The sequence below is a fragment of the Canis lupus genome, chromosome 3, assembly GCF_011100685.1.
Source record: "Canis lupus familiaris isolate Mischka breed German Shepherd chromosome 3, alternate assembly UU_Cfam_GSD_1.0, whole genome shotgun sequence".
NCBI lineage: Eukaryota > Metazoa > Chordata > Mammalia > Carnivora > Canidae > Canis > Canis lupus.
The window spans coordinates 58,894,927-58,910,653 of record NC_049224.1 but is presented as its reverse complement, the minus strand read 5'-3'; the positions used below and the strand labels follow the sequence as shown (position 1 = coordinate 58,910,653).

At 53.7% G+C, this 15,727-nt stretch overlaps 1 long non-coding RNA gene and 1 other non-coding gene across 7 annotated transcripts; both read left to right on the top strand.

Annotated features, from left to right (window-relative positions):
- Window positions 1-22: 22 nt before the first annotated feature.
- Window positions 23-14,996, top strand: LOC102157379. 6 transcript variants are annotated; one of them, XR_005357147.1, is made up of 4 exons: window positions 369-732; window positions 1,159-1,611; window positions 5,035-5,714; window positions 14,693-14,996. It is a non-coding gene; the product is annotated as an uncharacterized LOC102157379 (long non-coding RNA). The 6 variants fall into 6 exon arrangements; XR_005357145.1 differs by lacking the exon at window positions 14,693-14,996 and adding an exon at window positions 9,588-10,023; XR_005357146.1 differs by lacking the exon at window positions 14,693-14,996 and adding an exon at window positions 8,938-9,570.
- Window positions 3,997-4,137, top strand: MIR8900 (microRNA mir-8900). The gene is given in 1 exon segment (NR_128871.1): window positions 3,997-4,137. It is a non-coding gene; the product is annotated as a microRNA mir-8900 (primary transcript).
- Window positions 14,997-15,727: the final 731 nt, after the last annotated feature.

The following is a 15,727-nucleotide window of genomic DNA, read 5'->3' as shown; positions in this document are numbered from 1 at the left end:
CTCCTGCGCAGCCCCGGGGCCCCCTGAAGCCCCCGCGGGGGAGCAGTGACGTCCGGCGCAGGTGGCCAGTGGCGCCCCTCAGGTGCGGGCGGCCACGTGTCCCGGCCTCCCCGGCCTCCCGAGAGTGGGCAGCGCCCCGCGTGTCTGCAGGTGGGAAGCCCGCGGACCTCGAAGGCTGGACCCGGCTCGCGTGTCGCGAGGGTGTTGGGAGCCCGCGTGAGGCCCGTGGGGTGGCTGGCCCGGCAGGGAGGGTCCAGCCAAGGCCTCGGACCTGCCCGGGCCGCTGGCAGCTCACGGGCGCAGAAGCGCGGGCGCGGCAGGCGTTATCGGGGCGCTGCAGGCTGCAGGCTGCCGGCTCCAGCCCCCCTCCCCCGCTCTGCCCCGCGCTGGACGGGTCGCTGGCACACTGCCCTCTACGGGCTCAGTGCGAGACTGAAAGGACTTTAAACGTGCAGGCGACATTCAGCTGCCCATTTCTGGTCTGGGAGAGATCCCTTCTTCCTCCCAGGCCGGCGTCGGGCCGTAACGTCTGGGCGGAGGGCGGAGCTGGAGGTCAGGGAGCGGCACTGCGCGGCCAGATGCTGGTGGCCAGATGCTGGTGGCCGCGGAGCCTCAGCCTGCCTGGGCTTGCCTGCTCATCGGTGCGCCGTGGTCACTGCCACCTGCCTGTGGGCCTGCCCTTCTGGCTTCTTTCTGGATCAGATGGGAATGACTGTGAAGGCACCTGGCACGGTGGGTCCCCAACTTGGCAGCTTGTAGGGATCCCATGGGAGCTTGGACAAATCCGTGTCCAGGCCGCCCTGCAGACCAGGGCCATCGGAACCCCTGGGATGGAACCCAAGAGTCAGTATTTTAAAGCTGCTTAGGTGATTCCAGTGTCCAACCAGAGCTGAGAACCACTGCCCAGCACCACGCACCTGCCAGGTCCTGTGCACTGGGCCAGTGATATCCTCACGGCGGCGTATGTGGGCATCCAAGGCACAGGATGGGGGTTAGGATCACAGGGACCAGGGAGACCTGGATTCAGATTCTGGTGCAGTTGCTCTGGCTATGTGACCCTGGGTGGGTGATGGACCTTTCTGAGCCTTAGAGTCCTTCACTTTTCAATGGGGATAGAAGAGCTAATGAAGATTCTCTCCTTTATTAAACTTTTCCCAGGCTCCTGTGAGCCCCATTCCTCATGAGGCCTCAACCTTGACCTGTCAAGACTTGAATCAACACTGGCACGGTTTCCAGCAGCTCCAGGCCACATCCTGGACATGCCTCTGACGCCCACCCCACCGCCAACCCCACCCCCAAAGCGCATGCATGGGATCAGCAGGGCTGCCGAGACTTATCGAGCACCTGAGGACAGGGCCTCCGTGTGCTGTGTCTGTGGGAGGCTGGAATCCTAACCTCAGTACCAGCCCGCCAGGACAGCCGGTGTAGCTGCATTTCCACTGGCCCTTTGTCAGGGCCCGTGCCTCCCGAGCCCCCCTTGCCCCATGCCCCCATCCTCCCTCTGGAGCACCAGCTACTTCGGGACACATCGAAGTGCACTGTCCTCCCCATGGTGTCCTCTACGGAGACTGGGCAGGGAGCTCAGGAAGGACTTTGTGCCGTGTCCCAGAAGTGAGCACAGAGGGGAGGGGGCGTGCTGAAGGGGCAGCAAAGTGTGAGGGTGAGGAAGGCTCTGAGCTGAAGTGTGGGGATGGGGTCCTGGAGTCCTGGCTGCCTTGGAAGGACTTGGCTTCTCCTCTGACAGACACCGGGAGCCCTTGAAGGTCTTAGAGCAGGAGCTGTGTTCTGGAAGAAATAGCCAGCAACCATCAGCAGGGGCAGATCTGAGAGGCCAGGGGGTTGACGAGCTGGCCCAGAGAGGGGGGTGCAGAGGGAGGAAGAGAGCCCCAAGGTGGGAATGTGGGAGGAGGGAGAGCAGCCGTTGGGAAGGCAACAAGAAGCCAGAGTGCGGGGAGGAGCGGAGCCCACAGGGGCCACATTGGTGGGGTGCAGACAGAGGAGAGCCAGGGCTCTGAGGGGCAGCAGCCACGGGGCTTTTCCAAGGAGGGGATATTTGTTTGTTGGCACCCAAAATAGCAGTTGTCGATCCAGGCCATTGTTTTAATTTCCCAAGGGACTTCTGCTTCCCTACCTCTGTCTGGGTGTCACCACAGCCTCAGTTTCCCCTTCTGTACAATGGGAGCAAGAATGCCAACCTCACAGGGTTGTAAAAAGATTAGTGGAGACCATGTGCATGCGGTGCCTAATGCGGCGGTGCTCCCAAGGTGGAGTGTTGATTTCATCACCGTTGGCGGTGGGTGTGCACCTGCCGTGTGCCTGGCTCCGTGCTGGGAGCAACGGCACAGAGTGGGGTGGACACAGTGCCCACCCCTAGGAGCCCATAGACCAGCCATGCCTGAGCCCCTGAACCTAACCAGTCTGGGTCATCCCTCGCCCAGGCCATGTTGCCATCATGACACCCCCAAGACCCTTAGTGAAATAACCATCACCACCTTTAACAGCAGAGCCCAAGCTGGTGCTGCTGTTTCTGTGGGTTATCTCCAAGAACCACTTCCTCCTGGGACACTGGCCTCACCCAGAGCTGCTGCCACCAGAAAGGGGGCGGGGGGTCTGTTTCAGAAGAACAAAGAAAGTGAGGGAGTGGCCTTCCTGGTGCATGTTTGTAGTTCACACACGACGTTCTTTTTTTTTTTTAAAAAAAGATTTTATTTGACAGAAAGAGTGTATGAGCAGGGGGAGGGGCAGAGGGAGAGGGAGAAGCAGGCTCCCCGCTGAGCAGGGAGCCCAACATGGGGCTTGATCCCAGAACCCTGAGTCATGACCTGAGTCAAAGGCAGACACCTCACTGACGTGCCCCACACAAGACACTGAGGTCTTCCCATCAGGAGGGCTTTGGGCCCCTGGGGCTTGGACCGTGTACGCAGAGACCCTTGCCTGCGTGGAGCTCACATGGGCCGGCAGGGAAATCAGCCTTTAACCACTCAATGAGAGCCATGCAGGAAAAGCATGGGCACACCTTGTGCTTGCCCTACTGCATTTCTTGCAAATGGAAGGCGTATGGGACCCTGTGTGGGGCACATATGCTGGCACCGCGATTCTGAAAGTGCTGCTCACTGTGTTTTTGTGGCACATTTTGATAATTCTCCCAATATCTCAAATGTTTTCCGTATACATGTTATGGGGATTATTGACGTCTGATGTTACTGCCATCACTGTTGGAGGCACCGTGAACAGTGCCCACAGTGGCCTCTTGAGTGTGCAAGTGAAGGGGAAGAGTCACACGCATCTCACTTTAAACCAAATCTAGAAATGATTAGGTTTTGTGAGGAAGATATGTCAGGAGCCAAAACAGGCCAAAAGCTCAGCCTTTTGCATCTGTTAGCCAAGCTGTGCATGCAAACAAGTTTATTTTATTTTATTTTATTTTATTTTATTTTATTTTATTTTATATTTTTTATTTTATTTTATTTTATTTTATTTTATTTTATTTATGCATCAGAGACACAGAGAGGCAGAGACACAGACAGAGGGAGAAGCAGGCTCCATGCGGGGAGCCCGATGTGGGACTCAATCCCAGAACCCCAGAATCATGACCTGAGCCCAAGGCAGATGCTCAACCACTGAGCCACCCAGGCATCCCAGCGAAGGACAAGTTCTTGAAGGAAATTGAAGACCAAACCAGTGCACACATGTATGACAAGACAGGGAAGCCGGCTTATTGCTGATCTGGAGAAAGACTGTGTCTAGACAGAAGATCCAACAGCCACGATGTTCTTAAATCTAACCCCAACCAGAGCAGGGTGCTCACTCTGAGAGTTGAGAGGGGACAAAGCTGCAGAAGACAAGTCTAAGGCAACAGAGGTGGGTGCATGGGTTCATGAGGTTTAGGGAAAGACACCGTCTCCATAACAGAAGTGCCTGGTGAAGCAGCAGGTTCTCCAAAAGGTCCAGCTAGGACCATTCACAAGGAGGCCCTTCGAGACAACACAGAGTTTCAGGGTGGGTGAAACAGCCTTACGTCAGAAGAGGACCTGGCTAGGACTTTAATGGCTGGAGAGAAGTCAGTGCCTGGCTTCAATTCTTCAAGGCTTGGACAGAGGGACTCTTCTGTAGGGGTGCACGCAGCTGCTGACTTTTAAGATTTTATTTATTTGACAGAGTGCACAAGCAGGGGGGAAATGGCAGAGGGAGAAGCAGACACTCTGCTGAGCAGGGAGCCCAACACGGGGCTCCATCCCAGGACCCTAAGATCATGACCTGAGCAAAAGGTATAGACGTTTCACTGACGGAGGCCCCCAGGCACCCCAGCTGCTGACTTTAAGTTGAACTAATGCTCATGTACCACTTGGAAAATCCCAGGGCCATTAAGAATCCTGCTCTGTGTTCTGTAAATGGAGCAACAAAGCCTGGATAGGGCAGCCCAGGTGGCTCAGCGGTTTAGCGCTGGCTTCGGCCCAGGTCACGGTCCTGGAGACTCAGGATCAAGTCCCACGTCAGGCTCCCTGCATGGAGCTTCTCCCTCTGCCTGTGTCTCTACCTCTCTTTCTCTCTGTATCTCTCATGAATAAATAAATGACATTTTTTAAAAATTGTCATGCGACCTAGCCAGACTACCTTTAAAAACAACAACAACAACAACAACAAAAACCCAAAGCCTGGATGACAGCACATCTGCTTACAACATGGCCTACCGGGTATCCTAATTACCCTGTGGAGACCTGCTGCTCTCTGACACTGCGCCAGGTCACCCAGGAGCTTGGATGGAGATGGGCAATGAGGCTAACGTCCTCATGCCTGCTGACAGTGTCCATGCCGCAGCCCGGGGATGAAGGAGTTATTTTGACTGTCACGTCTGACTCTTTAAGAAATAGCCTTTGTAAGGCTGTGGCTGTTCTAGATAGTGGTTCCTCTGAGAATCTGGGCAAAGTAAATGGAAAACCTTCTGGAAGGGGTTCACACTCTAGATGCCATTAAGAACATTCGTGACGCATGGGAAGAGGACAAAATAACAGGAGTTTGTTTTATCCCAAGCAGGTTTTGTCCCTCGTGGATGACTTTGAGGGGCTCCAGACTGCAGATGAGAACGAAAGTCGGAAGTGCAGCCTGAAGACAGGACTGAACAGCTACAATCTCGTGATAAAACCTGAATGAACACGTTGCTTCTTAGGATGAGCAAAGAAAGTGGTTTCCTGAGATGGAAGCTACTCCCAGTGGACACACTGTGTAGACTGTGGGAATGACAGGAAGGATTTAGAACATTTCATAAACTGAGTTGAGAAAGCAGTCGGAGGACAGACTCATTTTGGGAGTCCCATGGGTAAAATGCTATCAGATAGTATTGCCCCTATAGAGAAATCATCCATGAAAGGAAGAATCAATCCAAACGTCAGGTTTCACCATCATCTTACTTTCAAAAGCTGCCAGGGGTGCCTGGGTGGTGCAGTCGGTTTGGCGGCCAACTCTTGGTTTTGGCTCAGGGGCATGAGATTGAACCCCTCGTGGGGCTGTGCACATTCAGCAGGGTGTCTGCTTGAGCTTTTCTCCCTCTTCCTTGGCCCCTTCCCCTTCAAAAAAAAAAGTTTACAAGGAAATTGCCACAACACCCACCCTCAGCAGCCCTCAACATGACACAAGACCCTCCACCTGCAAGAATATTGCCTGAAAGCTCAGAAGATGGTTAGCTCTCCTCTGCCACAGAGCGTCTTTAAATCAAGGTATGTACATTGTATTCTTTATCCATAATGCTGCTGCATACCTAGTAGGTACCTGACTGCGTGCCCTGGGAAACCTTGCTCTACTGCGGCGTCTGGGTGGTCCCGGAGGCCTCACAGGCTGCACAGAATTAGTAAACGTTTATATTCCGTATTTTCATTTTACGCATTATTTCAGAAGGATCACTATCTTGTTATAAACAGCACTTTTGCACACTCCCGTCTCCTGTTTTGGTGGTGCGGGATCACAGAACGCTCCCAGAGCCACTGCGGCTTTTAGCTTGGCTTTACAGGCACTTTGGTCTGAGGCATAGCAAATACCCAAAGCAATGCTTAAGAGTCAGAAGTGAATCATGAATTTTAGGCATCATGCTCAAACACTGTAATGGGTCACGTAAGGTAAATAAGAGTTACTGTAGAATATTACAAATATTTTAATTCCATATAGTTGCTATCAGTTTTCTTCACAGTTCTATTGAGATGTCATTCACCTACAACACATTGCCTGTGTTTAAAATGTACCATGTGATAAGGCTTGACATATGTACAAAACCACGAAACCATCACTTAAATAGGTGGTGAACGCACCCATCACTCCCAAGAGCCCCCCGATGGAGTGCGCACATGAAAAATGGTGTGTCCAGCTTGTGCTGATCAGCTGCTGGGCTGGAGCCAGAGGCCAATTCTGCTGCCTCCTACTTTGATTCTTTCCCTGGAACTCCTCCTGTCAGTGCCCTTGGGTGTGATGCTGGCTCCCCGTCTTCCTCGCCGTGTGACCTTGGGCCTGCTACTCTACCTCCGTGTCAGTTTCTCATCCGTAGAAGTACTGACCTCATAGGGTTGCGGGAATATATGGGTATATGAGATCACATATGTGCTCACACACTCGCGCACATATACGTGTCTACGTAAGTCATACAATAACCCCTAGGGCTGCACTTGGCACCATGTGCAGTCAGTGTTGACCATTATCACTCGATGCAAAGAGCCCTGTCAATGTCTCTGCTGGAAGTAACACATTTGGGAACACAAAAAACCCAACAAGATGGAAAGCTGAAATATCCCTCCCTTTTCTAGTGGAATGGAGCCAAGACACTCGCCTTGACACAGCTGTGTGTCTGGGTAATGCTGCACGTATTGAATTGTTTCCTCAGAACTTTCTGTGGCCTCAGCTGGTGCCATCACAGCAGTAAGGCCCAAGGCAAGTATGGTTCCCAGCAAATGACAAACTGTTCCAGCCCAGGACAGAGCACTTGGTTTCCCCCTTGGATGGTGAGACTCATCCCTTCCTCTGTCGCTCCCTGCATCACCAACGGCTGTGCGATGTCACCCAGACCCTCACCACCCTCGTCCAACCCCTGGAACCACTCCAGCTACTCGTGCAGCAGCCCGGCCACAAGATGCCCAGGAGCCTGGTTCTGGTGGGCCCCTGTATGGAACAATCAGTTCCAGTCCCTGGTGTGGCAGCTGCCCCATGGCCTGAACCCAGCTCACCCTGCTTGGCTCTGGGTCCAGCCAGAATGCATCGCTGCACTGTCAGGATGGCGCAGTGTGCTTGGCCAGCTAGGAGGTCCAAGAACGAGCCTGGAGTCGTCGATTCAGAAGCAGAGATAGTGCACTTCAGTTATGGTGACAGTGAAGGGGGATTTAAAATGTGCCCCTGGGGGGGGGGTACCTGGGTGGCTCAGTGGTTGGGCCTCTGCCTTTGGCTCCAGTCATGATCCCGGGGTCCTGGGATTGAGTCCCACATCAGGCTCCTCACAGGGGGCCTGCTTCTCCCTCTGCCTGCATCTCTGCCTTTCTCTCTGTGTCTCTCATGAATAAATAAATAAAATATTTAAAAAAAACACAAATAAATAAAATGTGCCCCCGAGAAGCTAGCTTTAGGTTGCTCTTAGAATGGGCACTGCCCTCAAAAAGACAAATTGAAATGCAGTTTAGAGAGGAGGCTGTGATTCTAAGGGCAAGGTCCTCACAGATGACAGCTAAGGGGGGGACCTCTAGGGTCCTCTGCTCCAGGAAGGCACATGGAGAAGAGGTGGCAAGAAGGTGGCCCCACCGAGCTGGAGCTGATAGCTTCCCCCACCCCTGCCCGTGTCCTCCCCACCACCTACCCGCCTCCAGCTGACCCAATGCACAGACCTGGGTGTGGGTGAGTGCGTGTGCATGTGTGAGTGTGTGTGTTTGCACATGTGTGTGCAGGGCAGGGCCTATCTGCAGGGGGGACCCTCAGGATCCTCAGAGGAGCTCACAGGATTCTCCGACTCTGGGAAGGCATAGAAATCATGAGAGAGCTTGGGTCTGATGGATATGAACCAATTTTACCTACTCTGATGACAATCTGATTCTATCTGTGACTGTTACTCTCATGGTTATTACAAGAAAACAGCCAGCTCAAGAGCCTCCCTCTTAGGAGAAGCACAGAGGAAAGACGAGCATGGTCTTGGTGGGGAAAAAAAATCCCTTTGGAAATAACTTGCTTGGCAGAAATAGGTCTTCCCTTGCTGGTTGGCTAACAAGTAATTTGTGGAACAGGACCCTAGGAAATGTCAGGCCCAGAGCAAAGAAATGATCCCAATAACAATATTTCAGAAGCTCCCTCTCATGACATAAAAAAAAAAATGCAAATTGAAAACAGCAGCATGACCAGTAGAGGCCGAGTCCACAGCGAACCACAGGTCACTGTGCAGCAGAGTGCACCCACGTTCACCCGTGGCAAGCCTCACGGAGGAGGCCAGCAGGACCTGGACCACAGATGGGCACCCCACGCCTGACTCCAAGGCCCACCCCAGCACCCCCAGTAGCTGGTGCAGGGCCAGAACTCAAGGACAGACCAGCATTCATTTGCAAGGGGCACAGTAACCCCAAAGAGAACCCTGAAAACCAGCCTTGTGAATTTTTAGATTTTCACAGTAAAGTGTAAATGACACTTAAGGAAAGGCACAGCCCCAGAGGACTGCCCAATGACTCCTTAGGTGTGTTTGCCCATGTGACCACTGCCCTGGGCACGAGAGAGAACATCTCCATCACCCCAGAGAGTCTCCTCCTTATTCTGAGCTCTGTCCCCATGGGGCGCACGTCCATGGGACAATCATGGATGTGTTCCTTCCGTCTGGCTACTCTGGCTCATTGTGTCCACAACTCTGTGCGTGTCGGTGCATGGGCATGGATGGGAAGCATTCTGTTGCATGAAGAGAACACCATTTGTTCACCCTTTACCCTGCAGACGGACATTTGCCTTGTGCCCTGCTCCAAGCCATCCTGAACAAAGCTGCAGGGCAAATCTTCATGTGACCACAGGGCTTCAGTCCTGATCGGTAACCACCAGGAGTGGACCCTGGCCAAGAGGAGATCACATCCACGCTGCTCGTGGAGTCACCAGGTGCCACTGTGTGCACCCTCCAGCCGCGCGTGCGAGTCCCCGCGGCCCTGCGGCCTCGTCCACAGCGGATCTCCTCGACCTTGTCCGCCGCAGCCGTGTCTGTGAATGTGGTCAGAAGGCTCTCATGGGCTCAGCCCTCAGGACCCACCTTGTTGATCATCTGTTTATGTGCTTATTGTTTCGGATGCCAATGGGGTGTGTCGAAGGCGTAGGGAATCATGCAGGGAGGTCCCCCAAAGACAGCTCACGTCCAAATAGGGGGTATATCTGCTGTCCTTTCCCTCACCCTCTCGCTGTTGCCTGTGGGCTGGCAGTGGTTTTGGCGACGAGAGGACTGAGGAAGTCGTTCCCATGTATTTGGGGGCTTAACATGGAAACCATGGTGAGATGTGGCCTGCATTAGGCCACCTTGGGCCCCACATGGCTACTTTCCATGAGGTTTCCAGGCAATTTCATGGACCAGATTGGCTCTGACTTTCCTTATTGGCCTCCAGGCTGGCGGGGGAGGCCCGAGGAGCCGGAACGGCGTCCATGTGTTGAGCGGCAGAGCCACCTGCGGCCTGAGTATCTGGGTGGCTGCATGAAGCAGAGCAGCCCCCACACCCTACACCTGTCAGGAACAGCTGTCTGGAGCTTTACAAGGGCAAAAAATAAATCTGTGCTTCGTAGAGCTATCATAGGGATTTTCCTAATGCATCACCTAAGTACACCTTAATTCATAGAGCTAGCCAGAACAGTTTCTGTTGCCTGGAACCAAGAACTCTGACCCACGAAATCTATTTGGTCACTAGGCATCCAAATCTGAAGGAAGTACACAAAATGCCATCAACTGCTATCTCCAGATGTTGAAGTTATGGGTGATTTTTTTTTTCTTATTCTGCTTTTCTGTGCCCCCCCTTTTTTGCATAAGCATTTATATAAAATATAATGAGGAAAAAGTCATTAAAAATAAGCAGGTTTGGATTCTCTGAGATGGGGCTGGAGCACCAGTCTCCACCCAGAAGGCCTGGACTTGCAGAAGTGGTGACCCGAGGCCCCTGGAATCCTCTCTGAGCTGCAGCACCCAGCCCAGCAGCCGCTGTGGCTATCCCTCCTGCATCATAACCCCTCCCTGGAATCCTGTTTGCTTCACAAGCCGGGTCTGGAGCTGAGCTCAGAATGAGAGGCTGGACCAGCATCCGGTGAGGTGTCTCTGGTCCTGGGGTCAGCATGTCCCCGAGGCCGTGAGAAGGACCCATGGGAAATGGGACACCAGCATGGTGTCTGACCCTCCCAGGGCTCGTAGGCTGGCAAGGGAGGCCCTCATGCCCTGGTCTCTGTGTGACAAGGGCTCCCTGGCTACCTCTATGTCTTGGCTTAGTTTGGATCCACAAATTGTCAGGATGATCAGATGTCATCTTTGAACCGGTCCCAGCAAGAGACCCACCTAATTTAGGAACCTCACCAGGTGTTGGGAAAGCACCGCATCTGTCTGTGGCTGGGCCCTTGTCACTGAGTGTCACAGCTGCCCAGCACAGTGGGCACCATCAGCTTCATTTCACCGGTGAGGACATAGACTCAGGGCTTCCCCCAGGTCACACGATGCAAAAATGGGGACCCTGCCAGACCCACAGCCCTGTCGTCATGTTCCCAACGCCCACCACGCTCTCTCCCGTCCACCACATGCCTGCCTCTGTAGCCAAGGTCAGAGAGCTGGGCCGTGAGCAATGCAGGCAAATCCCCATGTGGCCAGCACGACAAGGATACAGGAAAACCTGTCCGGCTCCAACACTTTGGCTTCTTTCTTCTTTTACATGAGGAGGCAGGTTAGCTACAGTGCAAACATCTTGCTCAATTTCTGCAAAAGTCATATAATCCACATAACACACCCTTCCAGTTTTTGGATGAGGAATCCAAGATCCCAAGATGGGCCCCGGTGTGCCCAGGGCCATGCAGCCCCTCAGGCCAGACAGTTTAGCGTTAAAATCTGAACCTCCTCGAGCCCAGACAATGACCTCTCCACCGTATCACCGGCAATCTTTGCTGCATGCTCAGTAATTTTATTTTATTTTATTTTATTTTATTTTATTTTTTATTTTTTAAAGGTTTTATTTATTTATTTATTCATGAGAGACACACAGAGAGAGGGGAAGAGACATAGGCAGAGGGAGAAGCAGACTCCATGCAGGGAGCCCGGCGTGGGACTCGATCCCGGGTCTCCAGGATCACACCCTGGGCCGAAGGCAGGTGCTAAACCGCTGAGCCACCCAGGGATCCCCAATTTTATTTTATTTTAAATTCCAGTACAGTTAACATACACCATTATCCAGGGTTCAAGACGATTGCCTACTCAATGATCTCAAAAATAACTTCTTATTGAGATAAAACATACTCACTAAAAATACAGTAGTCATAAGTATACAGCTCGAGTGAACTGTCCTGTTTAACCCCTGCCCAGACTTAGAGCAACCAGCCCCCTCCAGAAGCCCCCAGCCCTCCCCGCAGTGCAGCACCGTCCTGTACCCTCCTCCTACAACCCCCCCAGCCCTGCCTGGGGAGCCCCCCACCCTGTCCTGACTTCTATTTTTTTTAAATAGAGCTTTCTTTTTTTTTTTTTTTTTTAAGATTTTTATTTATTTATTCATGATAGACACAGAGAGGCAGAGACACAGGCAGAGGGAGGAGCAGGTTCCATGCAGGGAGTCTGACATGGGACTGGATCCTGGGTCTCCAAGATCACACCCTGGGCGGAAGGCAGGCGCTTAAACCACTGAGCCACTCAGGCTGCCCCCCGCCCCCGTCCTGACTTCTAACACGTGGAGCCTCGTTCCCTCTCCATGGGGTCCTGTAGTAGCTGATCTCGTGGGTCCTGCGGCCCTTGCTCAGAGTGACTCGAGAATTATCAGTTCCTGAGTCTGGCGATGACCCAGGAGTCACCCAGTGCTGCTTGCTGCCCCATGGCATGCATATGTCACAAGTGGGCCATTCTGCCACTGAGGGGCATTTGGGTCGTTCCAGGTCGGGGTTCATGTAGCGAGGACATGCCAGCACCTGTTTCCCGGCCCACGTGTGTTCACACGTCAAGAGCGCACAGCCCAGGAGCCGCTGCATGGATCGGGCGCTCGTGCATCCCCCCACAGTGGAGCCCCCAGCTCAGTGCCTGGAGAAAGCACCTGTGGGGCGGGTGAGAACGGGCAGGTGGGCAGCCGCGGACACACATCGCTGGCACTGTGTGCCAGCTTCAGCGGGAAGCGCTGGCCTCAGAACCATTCAGGTTCAGGTAACCTCATTGGGATAAACAAAGGCCCCACAGGGGCAAGTCCGACTGGTTCTGATCAGCCTGAGGGTCAGAGATAACCTGCCTCCTGCCTCCTCTCACAGGGCTGGGGCGGCTCCCTGGCCACAGTGTGTGTGGGGGGCGGGGGGCAGTGCACTGCCTGGTGTCTGGATTGTGCCTGGGAAGTGCTCGTGGGGTTGAATTTAGCTTTCTAAACTGCAGGCAGGGCAACACTGCTAGAAGCACTGTGCAGACTGTGGCCTGAGCCCCCATGTGTGCCCATGGTTCCTATAACATGCAGCCACAAACCGAGGGACTCATGAAGCACATGTTGCTTCTCTTCTGGAGGACGGAAATCCACACCAACTCCAACTGCACCAAAATCAAGGTGTGAGCAGGGCTGGTTTCTCCTGAGGCTCTGGAGAAGGACCCGTGGCCTTGAGTTCCCAGGCCTGGGCTCACCCCCCGGGCCCCCACCCCATCATCTAAGCCAGCAGCTTCCATTCTCCTCCTACTGTGTTATTGGCTGCATCCCCCTCACCCGGTCCTCCCACCTCCCTCTTGAAAAAAATTTTTTTTTTATTTACTTATTCATGAGAGACACACAGAGAGAGGCAGAGACATAGGCAGAGGGAGAGGCACTGATGTGGGACTTGATCCCAGGACCCCAGGGATCACGACCTGAGCCAAAGGCAAATGCTCAACCACTGAACCACCCAGGTGCCACCTCTCTCTTACAAGCAGCCTTGGGACTACATTGGGACCACCTGGATAATCCAGGGTAGGCTCCCATCTTGAAGTCCAAGTCCCTTCTGACATGGACATTGACGTATTCGCAGGTTGTGTGAGGATGTAGGCATCCTCGGAGGCCGTGACTCAGCCCCACACCCTCAGCCCACAGTCAGGGCCAGAAACCCAGGAGCTGCCTGCTTGGCCACACCCACACCGGCACAAGGCCCTCATTCCTCCACGACCTCCACTTCTCTACTCACACAGCTTGGCTCCCAGAACGCTCACCCCCAAAACTCAGCGCTCTGATCCCCTGGAAGCCGCCTCCCAAGGCTGCCAGCCCTGAGCTGCACACCTGGAAGAAGGCTCTGGCAGGTGGCACGCTAGGGCTCAGTCTGGCTCTGTCACATGCTATGTGTCTTGCTGTCCTGTCCTTTTCTATAAAATAATAATGGTAATGGCAGTTTTATAAGGTATGAGGATTAAATAAGAGAATGTACATAAAATGCTTTAGCATGGAGCCCAGTAAACAACAGCTTGATTCAAACAATGGTCCTGGGATCCCTGGGTGGCGCAGTGGTTTGGCGCCTGCCTTTGGCCCAGGGCGCGATCCTGGAGACCCGGGATCGAATCCCACGTCAGGCTCCCGGTGCATGGAGCCTGCTTCTCCCTCTGCCTGTGTCTCTGCCTCTCTCTCTCTCTCTCTGTATGACTATCATAAATAAATTAGAAAAAAAAAAAAAAAAAAACAATGGTCCTGTTTCCATCGTTACCCCCTTCCTAGCCGGGCTGAAACTCTGTGTAGCAAACAGTGCCCTCAGCTCTGTGCCTTTGTGGTCTGACCTCAGGGCCACCAGGAAACCTGGCTCCAAGCCCCAGATGGAGCAGAGGTGACAGGGTAGCTGTTGGTGGCAGGGAGGAAGTCTCCAAGGAATGTACCTGAAAAGGTTGGAGAATACAGAGATATCTGGGAAGGCTTCCCAGAGGAGGTGACTGTGGGAGGCAGCCTTCCCCACTTTCTGCACCTTTCCATCACCTCTTCAGCCTCCCATGGCCCTGGGTGTGAATGCTCCTCCTTCCAAATGGTGGCAAAGCCCAAGGGGAAACAGTTATGATGTTGAGAAGGCCCCTGAGGCTGACTTGGCTCCTCTGTGACCCAGGTCCTCACAAAGGGCTGATGGAAGCTGACCCCAGAGGCCCCAGTCCCCCCCTGGGGCTTCACCCAGTCTTCTCAGGGGTTGGGGGCTCCAGGTCTGACTGCATTCTGCCCCAGGGAGATGTCCATAAAGAATGGATCTCCCGAAGTCCTACCAGATCAAGGCATCAGATTCTCATTTGGAAGAAGAATTGGGCAGCATTACAGGAAAGAGCAACAATCCATTTAGCTGCGACTATACCCTGCACTGAGCTCTGTCACTGGGCCCCCCAGCCCAAGCCAACACTTGCCCCATGGGGAAGGGCAGCCTCCTTTGAGCTCCTACCCACAGCTTGGCAATCCCTCCCTGATAGTTGGGGTGCGTCTGGAAGTTACTCCCGTCAGAAGGCTGAAAACCATCTACAGAAGAGAGGATGGGAAGGGACCGACACAGGGAAGGAATGTGTTTGCTTTTGCAGAACCCACAGCTCCAGCCAAGGAGAAGCCCAACTAGGTGTCTCCTGACAGCCCCTCACGTGACTGGGTCTGAGCCTCATTGGAGCTACGGACCCTGCAAACCCCCTGCGTTGTCTTGGAGTTACCTTTAGCACATTATCATACTGCGAGCTCCTGCTTCGGGTAGAGCTTTGTACCATTGTTCATTCAAACCCACAGTGTGTGTGCACAGGCACGTAGATGACTGAACCCAAGCGCTTGGGCAACTCCCAGCCCCCTACAACACCCAGAATAGAATCTGCCTGCACTGACCCCACGCTCCCCGCCCCCGCCCCTAATTCCCCAATAGAAGCTTCCTGCACTGACCCCACAGGAGATGGAGCTTAGAGCCACCTCCCTGGCTCCATACCTGTAATAAGTAATAAAGACTACTTTGCTTTCCACACATCCTTGGGTTGTGCTCAATTTGACACACCTGAAGTGACAAAGGCCCTGACTTACATGCGTGCTGCAGAGCCAGGCCTAGGTTCTGGTGTTAAGACTGTAATGGCCAGCTGCGGGGCTTTGGCATGTCCTAACCTCTCAGGGTGTCCCCATCTGCAGGGTGGATGGATGCCTCCTGGCAGGGCCGTCCCGACTTACACACAAGCCCCAGGTGTGGATGCATGGCCTGGCTCTGGCACATGGGACGCCAGTGGGACCTACCTGCCCCTGCTCTTGTTTTAGGAGGCCGGGCTGCTGGCACCGCTAGGCCAGGAAGCAGCCACTCACACCTGAATGTGAACATACCTGGGCTCTTCATTTCTTCCCTGCTGGTGTCCACTGTACATCAAGGAGCAGGGTCTGGGGTAGGAAAGGGTCAGCTAGAACCTGAGAAGGCCCCAGCCTGACTCTGTTAAGGATGCTCTTTCCTTACACCCACTGCCTGGTCTTCAAGTCTTGTCATTAAGTAGGACATGGGGTTTCAGCAGATAGTACACTGCATGTTTGGGTGTCCAGCCTCAGTGGTGACCAGCCTGCCTTGGCCCTAGCTCCTGGCTGCCCCAGGCCATATGTCA